Raw genomic sequence first — 16,893 nt, 5'->3', positions numbered from 1 at the left:
GAAAAGAGTATTCGCTTGTGGTCTCCCCAAGTGATCAATTCCAAGGACCACTTGCCTTTGGTATTTACTTTCCCAATGTCAAGGCTGACATTTAGGGCTTGTAGTGTCACTACCTCACTATCTCACTTCCAGATTTTTCAGGAAGGACTAGTCAACATCAATAAGTTGTGCCTGAAGCACACGCCAAAACTACATGCCAAGAAATGCATCACTAGTGCTATGTCTTTAGCTGACACTGACTCATTTATTAGGGACCTCAGCACTTTCACTGGCAATCAGTAATCCTTTGATTGTAATGTACCCACTAATGTTAGGAATCATTTTAGCTAATCACCAGGGTGATTGATAGGGTATAATGTCCCCTTTGGTGTGTACTTGTTTATGCACATAACTTTAGAGATTGTATTGTTTTCTCATTACATAATCACATGTATGTCTTTCTGCAGATACCCAGACAGGCTTAAAGCACTTAGTCTTTTTTTACTTTCCTATAGACTCTGGAGAGGCAAACTCAGTCTAACCTGCATAGCTGCAAAGGATCCATTCCACTGTCACCTCCTGCACATCCCCAGAACTAGTAATATCCTAAACACCTGCTCAAGACAAGTCATCTCATACCATAACATAAATAGCACCTTAGTTTCATAGTTTCATAGTATAGTACTAGGCTATCTGCCCTGGGGCATTTGTAAGCCTAGCCATAGTGATGTGGCTTTTGCCACCCCATGAAATGGTACAAAAAATGTACAGAATACATTTAGAATACTGTGCCTCTGTCTAGTAGTGACACAATGAAGGTCCCCTTATATAACAGAATTAGTTTACTGTGCCCCTGTCTAGCAGTGACACAGATGTGACCCCTGGGGTAAACTTACGATCTCCCATCCACTCATCAAGATTTCTCTTGAAGAGAGTCAGTGAGGGGCTCTGCCTAATATGAACTGGGATCTTGTTCCAAAGCATGGGAAGCCTCTGGGTTATGAATCTATCCCTCCAGCATGTCCTATTCATACTTGTGCCGAGGTTTAAGTCTTTAGCTGTCGTGGTCCTGATGGATTTGGATTTTTTGAGGTGGAGCATGTCCATCAGATTCTGATTGGACATGGCCTTGTACGTCAGGCAGAGATCACCTCTGAGCAGGCGGTATGCTACTGAATAGAGCTGAAGTTTCTTTAGTCTGGCAGAATAAGACATATGTTGGAGACCCTTGATCCTCTTGGTGAGGTACTTTTGTGGTCTCTCCAGCTGTTGCAAATGCCGGGTGAGGTACATACCAAATGGGGCATTGTACTCAATCATGGGTCTGATGAGGGAGGAATATAGGGGTACAATGACATCCTTGGATCTGGATGTGAATCCCTTCATGATGAGGTGTGCAAGGTAGAATGTTTTTCTAACCACTTTGGCAACGTGGGTGTCAAATGAGAGGTCGCTGTCGACTTGGGTCCCTAGGTCTCTGATTACTTTTTTTGTACTCAGTGGGTTGCTGTCTATGTGATAATTTGTGGGTACTTTGTTTTTCCCAAAGGGGATGACTATACATTTTTTGGCATTTAGTTTAAGGCCGTGACTCCGGCACCAGTTGTCCATTTCTGTGAGGCCTTTTTGTAGGATGTATGTGTCTGCTGGTGTATCGACTATGGCGCCTAGTTTGCAGTCATCTGCGAACTTTGTCAGCCACAGCCCTCCCATGTTTGCTTTAACATCTGAGAAATAAATGCCGAACAAGAGGGGTCCCAGGACAGAATCCTGTGGGACATCACTTGTGACTGGCTTTGAGTCTGACATTGCTCCAGCGATTTTAACTTTATGGGTTCTGTCCTTTAGCCAGTTTGCAACCCATCTAGTGACATAAGGGTTTACTTTAAGCTGTTGAGCTTATCTATGATGCCTGAGTGGGGTATTGTGTCGAAGGCCTTAGCCAAGTCCAGGTATGCTGTATGGACTGCTTTGCCCTCATCAATGGCTCTAGTGACTGTTTCAAAAAGTCAACCAGGTTTAAAAGGCAGGATCTGCCCTTTACAAAGCCGAACTGGGTGGGGTCAAGTGTCTGTAGGTCCCCTATGTCTCTGTTTATGAGTTCCATAATGATTCTTTCCATAGCTTTGCAGACCAGGCTGGTTAAGATTATGGGGTGGTAGTTTCCAGGGTCTGTAGAGGCACCCCCCTTGTGGAGTGGGACCACTGTTGCTGTACGCCAGTGTTCAGGTACATATCCCGAAGTAAGGCTAAGGTTAAATAGCATTTTTATGTGTGGGTTTAGCTCCTCTTGGAGTTCACGTGACACGCAACCCGGGATACCGTCAGGTCCCATTGATGCTGTGTTTTTTGCTTTGTTTAGGGCGGTTCTCACTTGGCATCTGAGATGACAGGGAGATTACATTCAGCTGGGATAAGTATTTCTTCTTTTGGGGGTGAGGGAGGGGAGAAATTTGCACTGAACCTGTCAGCCAGAATGTTGGCAATATCTGTGGGTTCAGTGTATTTTTTGTTGTTGTGAACCAACTCTGAGCATATCTGAGGGTTTCCGCCCAGGTTTCTAACATAGCTGAAGAAGGCTTTGTGGTTATATTTAGTGTCCTTAGCGATTTTTCTCTCAAAGTTGGCCTTGGATGTTTTTATGAGAGAATGTAGTTTTCTGCTAATGTTGATCAGAGATGTCTTCCCTTCATGGGATTTTGCTCTGACGTGCAGTAGCTTCCTTCTTTTGTTATACAATTTGTTTATGGCTGAGGTCCACCAGACAGGACGCTTACCTTTGGTGGAGAGGGACTTGGATTTATTTGGGATTGCATGATCCATGCATTCTTGGAGATGTCCATAGAAATCATTTGTGAAGGATTCGGCATTGTGGGATGTGGTATCCACTGGCACAGTGGGCTTAAAGGATACCATCTCAGTCTTAAGAAGAGTGAAGTCTGCTTTTGAGAAGTTTTCACTGTGGTCTTTTGTGCTGGGGGTGGAGGTGGGATATGTATATCCAGGGTGATTAGTTTGTGGTCAGATCTCACTAGTGAGGGGTATACTTTCGGTGTAGAGCATTTTGTCCCCATGTTTGTGATGATCAGGTCTAGTATACTATCTCCCCTAGTGGGAGAGGTGACTAGTTGTTCCAGTGCATTTGAATTTATGAATTCCAGGAACCTTTGGGCTAGGGTATTAGGGCTAGAATAATGTACCCAATCTATGTTTGGGTAGTTAAAGTCTCCCAGTATGATGGTATTTTGTGATACATTCATATCCTCCAATGTCTTCAGGAAGGCTGAGTGGGGTTCTTGAGATTGGGAGGGTGGTCTGTAACATGCTACCAGTTGTATAGCCGTTTTGCCTATGGTTAGTTGCACCTGTATGGTCTCTGATGCTTCATGTGTTGCTACTAACCTGGAGGTGTGGGTGTCCTTGATGAATATGGACACTACCCCTCCCTTTGTGGTTCGGCCTGGGTTTTGGGGCCGAAAAGCATGATACGAGGTATAGCCTGGTAGTGCTGGGGTGCTCTCAGGAGCCTTGAACCAGGTTTCAGTTACTGCACAGACGTCGATGTTCTCCATGCTGAGGAGTGCATCAAGTGCCTGCATCTTGAGATTTAGACTTCTGGCATTGAGCAGCATTACCCTTAGTTTTTTTCCATTTTTGTTTTCTACGGAGGTGGGTTTGTCTTTTGAGCCTTGCCTAAAAAAGGCACTATGGGGGTGGCAAGAGCCTTAGCCAATATCCGGAAGCCCAGTGGTGACAGGTGTAAGCCATCCCTTGCGAAGCAGCGTGGCCTGTCCAACATGTCATCCCAGGCAAACAGACATTGGATCCCCTTAGAATGACACTTGAGCCAATTATTAAAGCTGATCATCTTGTCTTTGTATTGTGGTATCATTCTTGGCAGCAAGATGCTGCTCAGGGTCAGGGTCATACCAGCCTGGGCTACATAATCGGAGAGCTCCTCTATGTCTCTTTTCATGTAGTCCAGGGAGGTACGTCTCAGGTCATTCACACCAGCATGGACAATGATGGAGTCATATTTGTACTTGCTTTGGAGTGACTTGAGTGCGTGTGTTATATGGCGGATCCTAGCTCCTGATAGACAGCTCACAGTCACCCTCTCCTTGTTCAGCCTGGTCAGCGGGACATCAGTGTGTCTGACTATAGAGGCACCTATTACTAGTGTATCAGGCAAGGTGTTTGGCCTTAAGGGCTGTGATTGGTTGACACACTGATTTATTGAAGTATGTGTTGCATGTGTTTTGTTTTGAGGTGGTGGATTTTTGGATGTCTGCTTTGGGAGCCTCTGTTGTTTTGGTAAGTTTTTTATTAGAGCCTCCGAGTATGTCTTTGTGTTTTTATGTGTTTGGTTTGCAGTTGTGGTAGGTCTATGTGGGACTGGGATTGTTGTGTGTGTGGTTACCATCTCCTCCTGTCTGGTCATGCCAGCCCTGAGTTGAGAGAGTTCAGCTTCCAGTTTGGCTATATAGTTGCATCTCTCACATGTATTTGTGTTTGTTGGGAGGAGGAGAGGGTTGTCTGTGTACATGAGACAATTGTAGCATTGTCTCAAGATACCCAGATTGACCAGCTGAACTGGAGAGGACGCCAGTAATCTACCACTCGACATGTTAGAACAGTATAAGGGAGTGCTGTACCTATAAGGGAAGTGGATATTCACAGGGGTGGTAGGTAGATGTAGTGCTTTACTTAGTACAAGAGTGCTTACTTAGTAGAGAAGTATTGAGAACAAGGGCTAGGCTTATAATATAGTGAGTAGTCTGATTATACTAAGAGTAGAGCTTCCTTAAGGGAAAATTTGAAGAGCAGACCTGGCGGAGCCAGAAGAAGTTTAACCTTGTTTAACCGGCGCTGCGCTATGGGCACAACCGCGCAAAGCCGTACAAACGCGGATTTTAAACAGTGAACTACAAAAGAGCTAGAAATGGTCCAAAACAACCAATTACTACAGCTTCTTGTGCTGAGGTCACTTCCTACAGGGACAGGTAGGCTGCTCAAGGCTCCCCACTCCCACTGGTGAGCAAAGAAACTTTCTTCTATCCAAGTAAGGTAATGGACAACACAGGAACTACACCACAGCCCAGAATACAGCAATGCCTGTAAACTGGTCTAAACTAGTTGAGGAAAGGCGGGAAAACAAGGATTATTTTTTTGTTTTTTTGTTTTTTTGATAGAAACACACAGAAAATGCAGAAACAGTGATAAATCGGTTACACAGGCTAGCACACTTTAGTGGGCAGCCTCAACAGTTAAATTAAACAAACAAACAAACAAACTTTCGATCAAATTCAACTAAAATGTAACTTTAAGTGCAGATTTTAAAATAATGCAGCAAATAGTTAAAAAACAGTTCAAGCTAGTTCAGGGTAAGCTACAGAAGCTATTCCAAGTGAAAAAAAAGCAAAGATACTTAAATCCAGAAAGTAGTCACTTTTCTGAGTTCCCTGCTGCTAGGACCACTCTGCAGGACCACGAGGAGCTTGTCTGAGCAGTACAGCCGGAAAAAAACGCCCAGAGGCAGATTTTAAACAGTGAACTACAAAAGAGCTAGAAATGGTCCAAAACAACCAATTACTACAGCTTCTTGTGCTGAGGTCACTTCCTACAGGGACAGGTAGGCTGCTCAAGGCTCCCCACTCCCACTGGTGAACAAAGAAACTTCCTTCTATCCATGTAAGGTAATGGACAACACAGGAACTACACCACAGCCCAGAATACAGCAATGCCTGTAAACTGGTCTAAACTAGTCGAGGAGGCGGAAAACAAGGATTTTTTTGTTTTTTGTTTTTTGATAGAAACACACAGAAAATGCAGAAACAGTGATAAATCAGTTACACAGGCTAGCACACTTTAGTGGGCAGCCTCAACAGTTAAATTAAACAAACAAACAAACAAACTTTCGATCAAATTCGACTAAAATGTAACTTTAAGTGCAGATTTTAAAATAATGCAGCAAACAGTTAAAAAACAGTTCAAGCTAGTTCAGGGTAAGCTACTGAAGCTATTCCAAGTGAAAAAAAAACAAAGATACTTAAATCCAGAAAGTAGTCACTTTTCTGAGTTCCCTGCTGCTAGGACCACTCTGCAGGACCACGAGGAGCTTTTCTGAGCAGTATAGACACCTGCTGTCAAGATAGCAATAAATCCTAGAGAACACACTGTTAATAGGACAAACTTCCTTTATATATAAAGCAAAGGAGCTCCCTGATCCTCTTCAAGCATAACCTGTATGCATGGAAGGGCAATCACAATTACAGCCCAGGTTTGGCCCCTGAAGCTGTCATTGAAAAGGACCTAAAACTACATATAAATTAGTTTGGCCACTGGGTACTTACAATATAGGATATTGTGGCTAGGTTACTAATGTTCCTCTGTATCATTAGCCACCTGTTAACCCATGAATCTATGAACCTAAATGTGCACACTTCTTTCATTTTGGCATCAACACATGCTAGCAAACCAGTATCCTTGACCAGACCCATGAATGGTGCTCACAGACCTATTAATCATGTCTGTACATCAGCTACATGATAGCATCACATAACATAGTGTTGTGTAGTTCAGAGAACTGACAAAACCTCCGAAGATATATAGAAGCAGTACTGTCATCCAAGAAGACCTTAGCATAACATGAATGAGCAACATTTACATAAGGCCTGCCAGTGCACTTCAGGATGCCCCAAGTAATACAAGCACACCCCAGCCCCTCAATGAGAAATTGTCTACTCACACTAAATGAATTGTGTAGACAGCTATACTGCAGATATCTTGTCAGTGTCACAGTAGTGTTCCCACTCAATATGTCACCATCTTGTGATTGCTGTCAGTGCTATGCACTGATAAGCGATAAAGTGCTACACCCCATATCTGAATGCAACTAATGAAAACAAGGATGTGTTGTCTCAGTCCAACTATAGGACTGCCATCACTTTGTCAAATGTCCACAACAGCACACACACGGTATGGCCAGTGTGATGATGTTACATTTTAGGTCTATGCAAATGTCTGACATAATGCTGATGGTCAGTTAAACATTAAAGGGTAACGTGACCATAATCACTGATTATGGAATATAATACTATTATGCCAGGTAGTACAACATTCATACACTGTATACATAGTTTTCTGTCATTTCACTTTCCCAACAACACAAACAATTCTGCTGTTATCCTACAATGTGTAATTATACTTTTACTACATCTGGGATGCTGGCTAGCCTACACCACATTGCTGTATTGCTGTATTCTGTATGTCTTCCACTTTGTTATCCACACCCTCATTTGTGTAACTACCTATGTACCTATTATACATTTTGTACAATGAATAATAGGTTCATAGGTGTTTACTAGGCTAAGACCACAGGGGCCTTTTTAAACCTAGCCATACATCCCAAATCTCTGATGAGTTCTGATACTCTTCATAAGTGTAAGCATGGGCCTGGAGAAGAACCATTTACAGGTTACCTGCTTTCTTCAGAGACATAGGTGCCAAACTATGGATGAATTATCAGTCTCCCATCCAATTGTCCAAGTTGCACTTGAATTGGATTAGGGAGGAACTCTGCTTCACGTGTATGGGGAGCCTGTTCCATAGACGGGGTAGTGTCTTGGATATATACTTATCATTCCAGCAGGTCCTATTTATATCCCAGGCAATGTTTAAGTCTTTAGAACAGGTTATTCTGGTACAGTTTGTTTTCTGGATATGCAGAAGGTCCATCGGAGTGCAGTCTGACAATGCCCTGTATGCCAGCCATAGATTTCCCCTCAAAAGCCTGTAGGAGACTACATGGATAGGGCCTTGACGCAGTCTGCATAGGATATTCTACTTATGCCCTGTATTCTTTAAGTACGGAACCTCTGTGGACATTCCAGTTGTTGCATATGCCTGGTTAGGTACATACCAAACGCGGCATTGTACTGAATAATAGGTCTGATGAATGACAAATACAGTGGAACAGTGACTTCCTTGGACTTAGATTCCATACCTTTTTTGGTATATAATCAACAATGAATTTGTTCAAACACAAAACTTCAAACATAATCATTGGTGATTATCATTATCACTGCAAAACCATATTATATAGTAACGGCCAATGTCAGACATGATCTGTGATTCCGTTTGTACCTGCATGTTTACTTATGTATCTCAATACATAATTACTTACACATACATACATATGTGTATGTATACATGCATGTATATATGACAATCTTTATGTTTATTTGTCTGAGTAATGTTCATGGATATGCCTATGTGGATGCATGCACATAGGCAACTTATTCACATATGTATACATCTTATAATTAACAGACATGGTTGATACTGGCATCCATATTCACACATACCTAAATAAAATATTTTCAAGTTCAGCCACAATTATGGTGCTTATCAAAGTAAATATGAATGACCACACAAATGTTCATACTCGTGTGATTGTGCTACAAATATCTTTGAATTGGATATGCCCTGCATGCATACCTGTCAACTCTTCAGAGTTTTGCAGAATGTTCAGATGTTTACCTCATATTTTTGGTCTGTTTATCATAAAATTGTTTTTTCTGGAAAATCATTGAGGACTGAAGTCAGAAAATAATGACACACATCACAGTTTCATACTTTATATCCTTCAGCAAATCCTATCAGTTTTCTAAGTTTGTAAAAGTAATATTCAAAAAATGACCCTATTTTTGGGCCTTTGCCCCACCATTCTTTATGGCTTAGTCCAGACTTCTTGCTGTAAGAGACTGAGCGGCATGCCTGCATTACAACACTTACTGCAAAGTTCAGCATTACAGTGTTCTGTTTTTAATTTCTGAATATCCACCTACTGTGCTTTATGCCCTGTAAAAGTGCTAACAATATACACAGATTACATGGTACCTGTAAGCAAACATTTAATTGTGCATTTTAATAAAAAAGTAAAACAACAAATAAATTTTTACAGTACTCTCTAAGGTACCATGAATTAAACTTAATGAATTATACCTACATTTCACTAAAATTCCATTCACTCTAAGTTTCCTACTTTCGTAGATGTACTTACACTGAGAGCAAGTACCACATTTAAAACAACCATTCTGTTTTTTGTGTTAATTGTATCGTGTTCATTTTAGATGATTTAAGGTACTGTTTCAAACTTTTCCCTTTTTTTAATATAATATGGGGATGTTATTCTGTTCACCAATAAGTACTCTCAAAACAAGCAAATATTATCTGAATTAACTTTAAGTGTTTTTCCAATACTATAACCATCCACTGTATAAGTAGTAATAAAGGAACTGGTGTATTCATTAGCTAATTTCCTGGACATTTTGGCCCCCTCCACACTACCTTATTTTGGAAGCAGGGGAGCTAAAATCACTTTCTCTCTTTTTTCTCTAAGTTTCTTAAAAGCATCTTGTATTAATTCAGAGGGTGCCCACAGCTATTTTGTTAACTTTAATAGTAGAGTATTTTTGTAAAAAATGGTGTTTAATGTTTCACACAATTTTAAGGCTCAGTAATTAATATATGATGTTTATTGGTTATTTTGAGACATGTGACATGACAGAGGGTATTTTAAAATGTTTTTTAATTCTATGCTCTTTGATTCTGAGGAAGTCCTTGTTATACTCGGCCGAAAGTGCTTAATCATTGGGGTGGAAAAAACATTTCAACTGACATCTACAAAGTTGTTTTTCTTTCCAGTTTATTGTTTTGTGTTCCAATTCTTAGTGTATTGTGAATTCTTACTGTAATTGCCACTCAGTTGTCTAGTTGTTATTAGTGAAATTGCCACTCAGTTGTCTAGTTATTCTCCTGCCCTTCACTCCTTCTCTCTTTAACCTTACCTACAATGTCTTTTCTTCTCTAAAAACTCCAACATTCCCTTACAGTTACCTAGTTCTGGTTTCCTACCTTTCTGATAGTTTTTTTGCACACTGAAAATAACGCGAACTGTGTACGACCTGGTCTGCTCACCTACCCTTCCCCCATTCCCACCTACCTTCGCTTTCATTACATTTATTCTCTAACCTCATTGACCACACATCCTTTCCCCACCCAACTTCTTCTCAAATCGTCCAATCATCAAACACTTCCCCATACTTAAATCATCCTATCAGTTTAAAGACCTATACAAAGTGCTACTTCATCTCCACTTCATTCAATTATTCAGTCTGCTATCTGAATACTTCCCTTCCCTGACACACTATGTCCCCCCAAACCTTATATTTTCCAACACCTTTCTAATTATTCTTACCACTACATTTCTCTATTTTTACATCAATTGTCACCTCTTATCAGTGCACTTTGATACACAGTTACTACACACCTACTGTTTCCTACTCCCAAACCACTCTGCTGCTTCTTATTTCTATATTGCCACTTCACTTTTAAATCTTTTTCACTGCACCCTTCATAACATAAAAATATTCCCTCTATCCACATTTCCCCTTAAAACTAAAACAAAAAACTACCTGCATTATAACCACCACATTTCTCTTAACATATTAATTCTAAATCTACTACTGTCAGGTGACAATCATCCCAACCCGGACCTGATCTCAACTCCTCTTATGCCACTTATTTATCTCTATACTGCCAATCTCCACCTCCAACACAACTTCTCTGACTCTCAAATGCACTTCCACAAAAAACTATCTAATCTACCTATGAACATTCAAAGAATCATGAATAAAATCTCTCCCTTTCATGCCTGGATCTCCGAACACATGCCTGCTATTCTCACCCTCTTTGAAACCTGGCTTAAGCCTCACATATCTAACTGCGAATTTCTTCGCCCAGGCTACAACATCTTCCAGCAAGATAGACTCGAGAAAAATGGCAGAGGTGTTGCTATTCTCTACTCGAATCAGCTTACCCTCCACACACTATCAGTCTCTCCTACAAACTTCCACCCTGCTGAAATACTCATTGTTAACTGTGGTAACAACATCCGTATACTGGAGCTCCTGCTCTCCTGGATCTCTCAGTCTATCTCGTATGAAACAGTAATCTTAGATGATGTTAACATCAACTGGAGTGCCCTCAAGTTGATGTTAACATCAACTTGAGGGCACTCCAGTTGATGTTAACATCAACTGGAGTGCCCTCAAGATCGATTCCCCTAACACCTATATTAACCTCTGGGGCTTCTCTCAGCTGATCTCATCCCCTACTCATCTAAATAAACACTCCAACTCTGGGTCCATTCTAGACTGGGTCCTCACCTCCAATCATAACCTCTATCACAATCACTACACCCTACCTTATATCCTAGGTAACCACCATCCAGCCTTCTTGCCTAGACACTCTCCCCAACCTCACAAACTCAAACAGTACAAGGACTGCCATAAACTATCTAATTTTAACCCAGACACCTTCTACCACTTACTCTGCTCTACCAATTGGTCCTTCCTATATAATCTCCCCTGGAGCATGCTGTCATAAAATTTAACAATATCTTTCTAGACATACTTAACTCCCTGTCCCCCATCAGGAAAATAAGAATCAAAACCTATTTCACTCCCTGGTTAACATAAGCCACTCAAACCATAATGAATACTCTATCAGTAATCTAACAAAAAGGACACCATTAAATACCCCTCCTCCTCTATATCTTCCCCAAATACAGCTTTCTCTTTTAATCCTGTCCCTACAACCTATATTAAATCACTTCTTAGCAAACTTACAACATGTTCTCCATCATTTGACAAACTTCCTTCTCAATTCCTAAAAATTTCTGCTAACTATACTTACTCCTTCTCCATACTAGTAAATAGATCCAGCAAAGAAAATACTTTATTTGATATATGTTAAAAATGTTATATTATTACTTTACACAATGGTGGTATCTCAACTGGCCCTTCAAATTTCATGCCATTTGCCATTCTATCTCCCTTGAAAAAAATTCTAGAAAAATGCATTCATAAACAGCTCCTTGATTACCTTCTGCTAGAAAATCTCCTTAACCCTACACTGCATGATTTTTGACCAGAACACAGTATAGCTACTGCTCTAACATACTTCACAAACTGTATCACTAACTCACAAGAGAACAATAAGTTAGCCTCTTCTCTGTTTCTGGAGCTCTCCAGAGCCTTTGACACTATCTCCCACTGACTACTTCTATCCAAACGAGTTACCTTTAATGTCTCTAACTCTGTATTTTCTTGGTTCTATGGCTACCTCTGCAATAGATTCCAGGCAGCTAAATGTCAATTTAACTTTTCTTCCTTTTTTATCTGTACAAGCAGGGGTACACCAACGCTCGATCATTGCACCTCTATTATTTTATATCATCATTAATGACCTCCACTCTTCCTCTATACTCTCTTCAGTTATACAATATGCACTATTCCACTATCATCTCCTGCTCTGACAATGTCTCCCATCTTCACACCCTCACCCAAGAGTCTCTGCTCTCAGTCAAAAACTTGCTAACTTTCAACCAACTTCTACTTAACACTAAGAAAACTGAACTTTTCCTATTCCTCCATTAATCTACCAAACATCCTAAAGCTACCTTTAGTGTGTCCTCTGTAAAACAACACTATCATCTCTGTTCAACATCATACAAAACTTTTAGGTGTTATTCACGATCATGAGCTAAAGTTTGATCTCCATACTCAGCAGTGTATTAAAGACTCCTCAAATGTTAAGCCTACTATACAGGCATGAAAAATTCCTCACAAATGCTTTTAGGCCTTGCACAAGCTTTCCTTATTCCCACAGTACTCTGTTGCCCCTATTCTTGCACACCTACAATCCAACCTTCTATCTTAATTGTAGGTCACCTACAACAAAATTGCTAGATTTGCCTCTAACCAACCCTCCTGGTCTCACCACTGCCTAACCTTGAAAAAACTACAGTGGCAGTAATTTTATCATATAATTCAACTACCCCAGCCTCTTATGATTCATTCTATCTTACATGAACACTCTTCCTGCCCCTCTCACTCTTCCCTAATCCATTCCTGTACTCCCAACTGTGTCCTCTGCAGCTATCAACAGCATCTTCTGCAGGTATGTTTACCCAACAAAAATATTGGCAAACTCCTCTACAGCTACTCACTGGCAAAAGCCATGAATAAACTACCACTAAGTGTTAAATCTATCCTAAACCCCAACTCTTTTAATATACCCCTAAAATATACTCTTCGTAAATCTTGGTTGTGCCTAGTCAATCACCCTATTTAACCCCAACATCCACTCCTCTTGTACTCCTCTAACTCTCTCACATTAATCATCTCTGAATCTTCTCTAACAAAATCTATTCATAGACAGCTCTCTCACAGCCTACAATACTACAGACTTGTATTGTGATCTGTGCCTGGACATTATCTCTTGTTCATAGTGTGCTCTTAGTATTAATCTGTTGACTTGCTTTTTGGCTGTATGCAGCCAGTTTCAGTTTATCTTCTTAATACTATATGTAATTTGTTGACTGTAATATGTTTCAATAAATTGTGCATGTCCGAGCATGTTTTTACTTTGACTATGTTATCATATTGTTCACTCTACATGTTAACATTTATTGTGAAATCTAAATATGTTTTTGGATTACTCTGCCACTTGAATAACTTTTGTGCTGTGTACTACCTGGAGCTTTTCTCCTTGGGCCTCCACTGAAAAAGGGCTGATACACAGTCGAACGAACCCATTTAACAAATGTCAGATAAATAAATATATATATATATATATAATTAAATAAGACAAAAGTACTTACACTGATTGCCTTAAAATGTTTCCTAAAGTAGTGTGCAAGCAAACAAGACCACACCCTGCTCAGTCACCATCATCATCATCGTTATTAACTGCAGTGCGGTTTCTAAATGTCTATTTGCAGTCAGGCTGTTGTTATCCATTTTACTGATTTCTACCAATAATCTTTCCACACAACATGGAATTTTGTAACCAAGACAACAACCTAAAAATACTCCACATAGTTTTTTGAAGCATTACAAAACCAGAATGGAAATCATGAAAGAAATGTTTGCAGAACTGCACAACTATTTAACCCTTGTGACATGGTACATAACGTTCCATGTGAGTTGTTCATCTCGCCTTCATTCTTTACTGATGGGTTTGGAGATGATCCTCGGCTCTGAGCCGGCATCTACTACAAAGCTCAAAGGTTTCAATTGGCTCAAGGCCAAGTCCCTATCTCATAATGCATAAGTTACCTCTGATCTAGTTTGTTACATATAATAACACCATATGTCATTCTATAACTCCAAGAGAGAGAGTACAGAAGAGTTGAATGACCAACAAGGATCTAACATCTTGGTCTTCTGACAGCCCATGAGGGGGTAGGAGGGAGGGACGTAAGAATTTAGGCGGGATGAACAACTCATATGGAATGTAATGGTAAGTACATAACTTCTTTATGTGAAGTTGTTCTATCTTGCCATTCATTCTTTACTCATGCATACCGTCCCAAGCACCATCTACCTTGGGTGGCTCATGGGAGTATATTTATCAGGGCCGTGGATCCAAAGGAGACCCTGTCAACTTTGTAATGAGTGATAAATGTATGAAGTTTTGCCCAAGTATCTCCTGCACAAATGTTATCAATAGGAAGTCTGGCAGAAAAAGCAGAGGATGTAGATACTGCTCTGGTTGAGTGAGCTTTAATTATTTTCTGTAAGGGCATATTGGCAGCTGAATAAGCAAAGGTGATACAATCAGATAACCATCTATACACAATTGTTTTAGCCACTGGCATACCTTTCCTGGAATCTGAAAATGAAAGAAAAAGTTGGTCTGAGTTCCTGAAATACTTTGTTTTATTCAAATAAAATCTGAGCTGTCTGTGAACATCAAACTTGTGCAGTATGTAGTCTAGATTGTTGCATTGCTTGTGAACGAAAACTGGAAAATCAATACATTTGTTGAGATTAGTATCAGTGCACACTTTGGGCAAGAAAGAGGGGTTTGTATGAAGTGAGACTGTCATCATGGATAATCAAATAAGCATGCTTGATGGACAAGGCTTGAACCGCTGACACTTTGCGGGCAGACGTAATAGCCATTAAAAAGATGGTATTCCCGGACAAAATTTTGAAGTTACATTAAGAAGCTGGTTCAAATTGTGAAAGAATTATGTGGGATAGCATAACATTTAGACTCCACGGAGAATAGGGAGAATTCACAGGTGGTCTAAAATGAAATGTCCATTTGAGGTAGTCTTTGGATAATTTGTGTGACATAACAGTCAATCCTTCAAATCCCAGATGAAAGTTACAAATGGCAGTAATTTGAACACGGACTGTTGTTGCTGAAGCTCCTTTGTTAAATATCATGGTCAAGAATTATAGAATAGAGGCCATAGGGGCTTGGGATGGATCAATATTGTTTTTAGAGGCACATATAGAATATTTTTTTCCATTTGCTAAGGTATAGCTTCCTCGTAAAGGATTTGAGTGTATAGGAGAATTAGCTTCATGTCATTGGAAATGTTATGTAACCTGGCTATGATGGGAATTGTAGCAGCCAAGCTGTCAGCTTCAGGGACTGCATAGAGTGATGAAGTTCCCCCCACGATTGCGTCGGAAGGTCCGGAACTGGGTCCATACTCCAGGGTTCCTCCAAAAGATGAAGTTGAAGGAAGGGGAACCAAATCCTACTAGGCCAATGAGGAGCTATGAGAATAATGGTCCTTCCCAGGGCTTTTGCTTTCTGTAATACCTTTGGTATCAATGGGATTGGTGGGAATGCATAAAGGATACCCGGGGGCCAATCGTGAACGAGTGCATCCCTTTGTGCTTCTCCCACAGGAGGAATCAGGGCAAAGTAGCTTCTGCATTTCATGTTCATGTGACTGGCAAAAAGGTCGCAGCAAGGCTGCCCTCACTTGTGGAAAATCCTGTCTGCTATTTCCATCTTGAGGGACCACTCATGGGGCAACAAAAGTGCTATGCTCAGCTTGTCTGCTATTACATTGGGATTTCCCCGGGATGTGCATTGCTAACAGAAAGTGCGGGGTTGGAATATACCACTGCCATTTTCTTCTGTCCTCACAACAAAGTGGTTATGACCTGTTTCCTCCTTGTTTGTTCAAGTACCAGACCACTGACATGTTGTCCGTATGAATCACAATCGTGCACAGTGGAAGAGAGTCCTGAAAGTACTGCAACGCCAAAAGTACTGCTTCTCAACTCTAGGACATTGATATGCAGATGTGTCTCTTGATTGCTCCATGTGCCTTGGGCTGTCCTTCCATGAAAATGTCCCCCCACCCTATCAGGGAGGTGTCCGTGGTCACTGTGGCTGCTGGTGGGGGTAACACAAATGGACGTCCTATTGTAACATGAAGTGAGGTCAACCACCACCGAAGATCCTTTTTGCAGAGATTTGTGATCATTATCATGTCAGGCATGGGAAGCTCTAGGCAAGACCACTGAGTGAGCAACAGCCATTGCAGTATCCGCATGTGCTTACGACCCAGTGGTATGGGCAGAATTGTTGCTGCCATCCTTCCTAACAATTTCAGAACTTCTGATGCTGGTGCTTTGTTTTTGGATATTAGAATGCGAACATGCTGATGGAGAAGTAAGACTCTTTCTACTGGAAGTCTTATTGTGGTGGTAGTGGTGTCCAGTTCTGCTCTGATAATGACTATATGCTGTGATGGCGAGAAGGCAGATTTTTCTGAGTTTATTGTAATGACCAGTTGATTGCAGAGTGACAGAGCAGATTCCCTGTCTTGAATGACTTGATGCCTGGTGGTAGCAGTGAGGAGCCTATCATCTTGGTATGGAAACATCGGCAATTCTAAATGTGTCAGGTGAGCCGTGACCACTGACATGCATTTGGTCAACACTATGGGAGCTGTATTGAGACCAAAGTTCAGGGCTCGAAACTTTTAATGATTGTCTCCCAGTCAGAAGTGCAGATGATTCCTGGATCCTG

Source organism: Protopterus annectens, chromosome 14.part0 (genome assembly GCF_019279795.1).
Source record: "Protopterus annectens isolate FY-2018-M chromosome 14.part0, PAN1.0, whole genome shotgun sequence".
NCBI classification, from domain to species: domain Eukaryota; kingdom Metazoa; phylum Chordata; order Ceratodontiformes; family Protopteridae; genus Protopterus; species Protopterus annectens.
Note: the sequence above shows the minus strand (reverse complement) of the source record.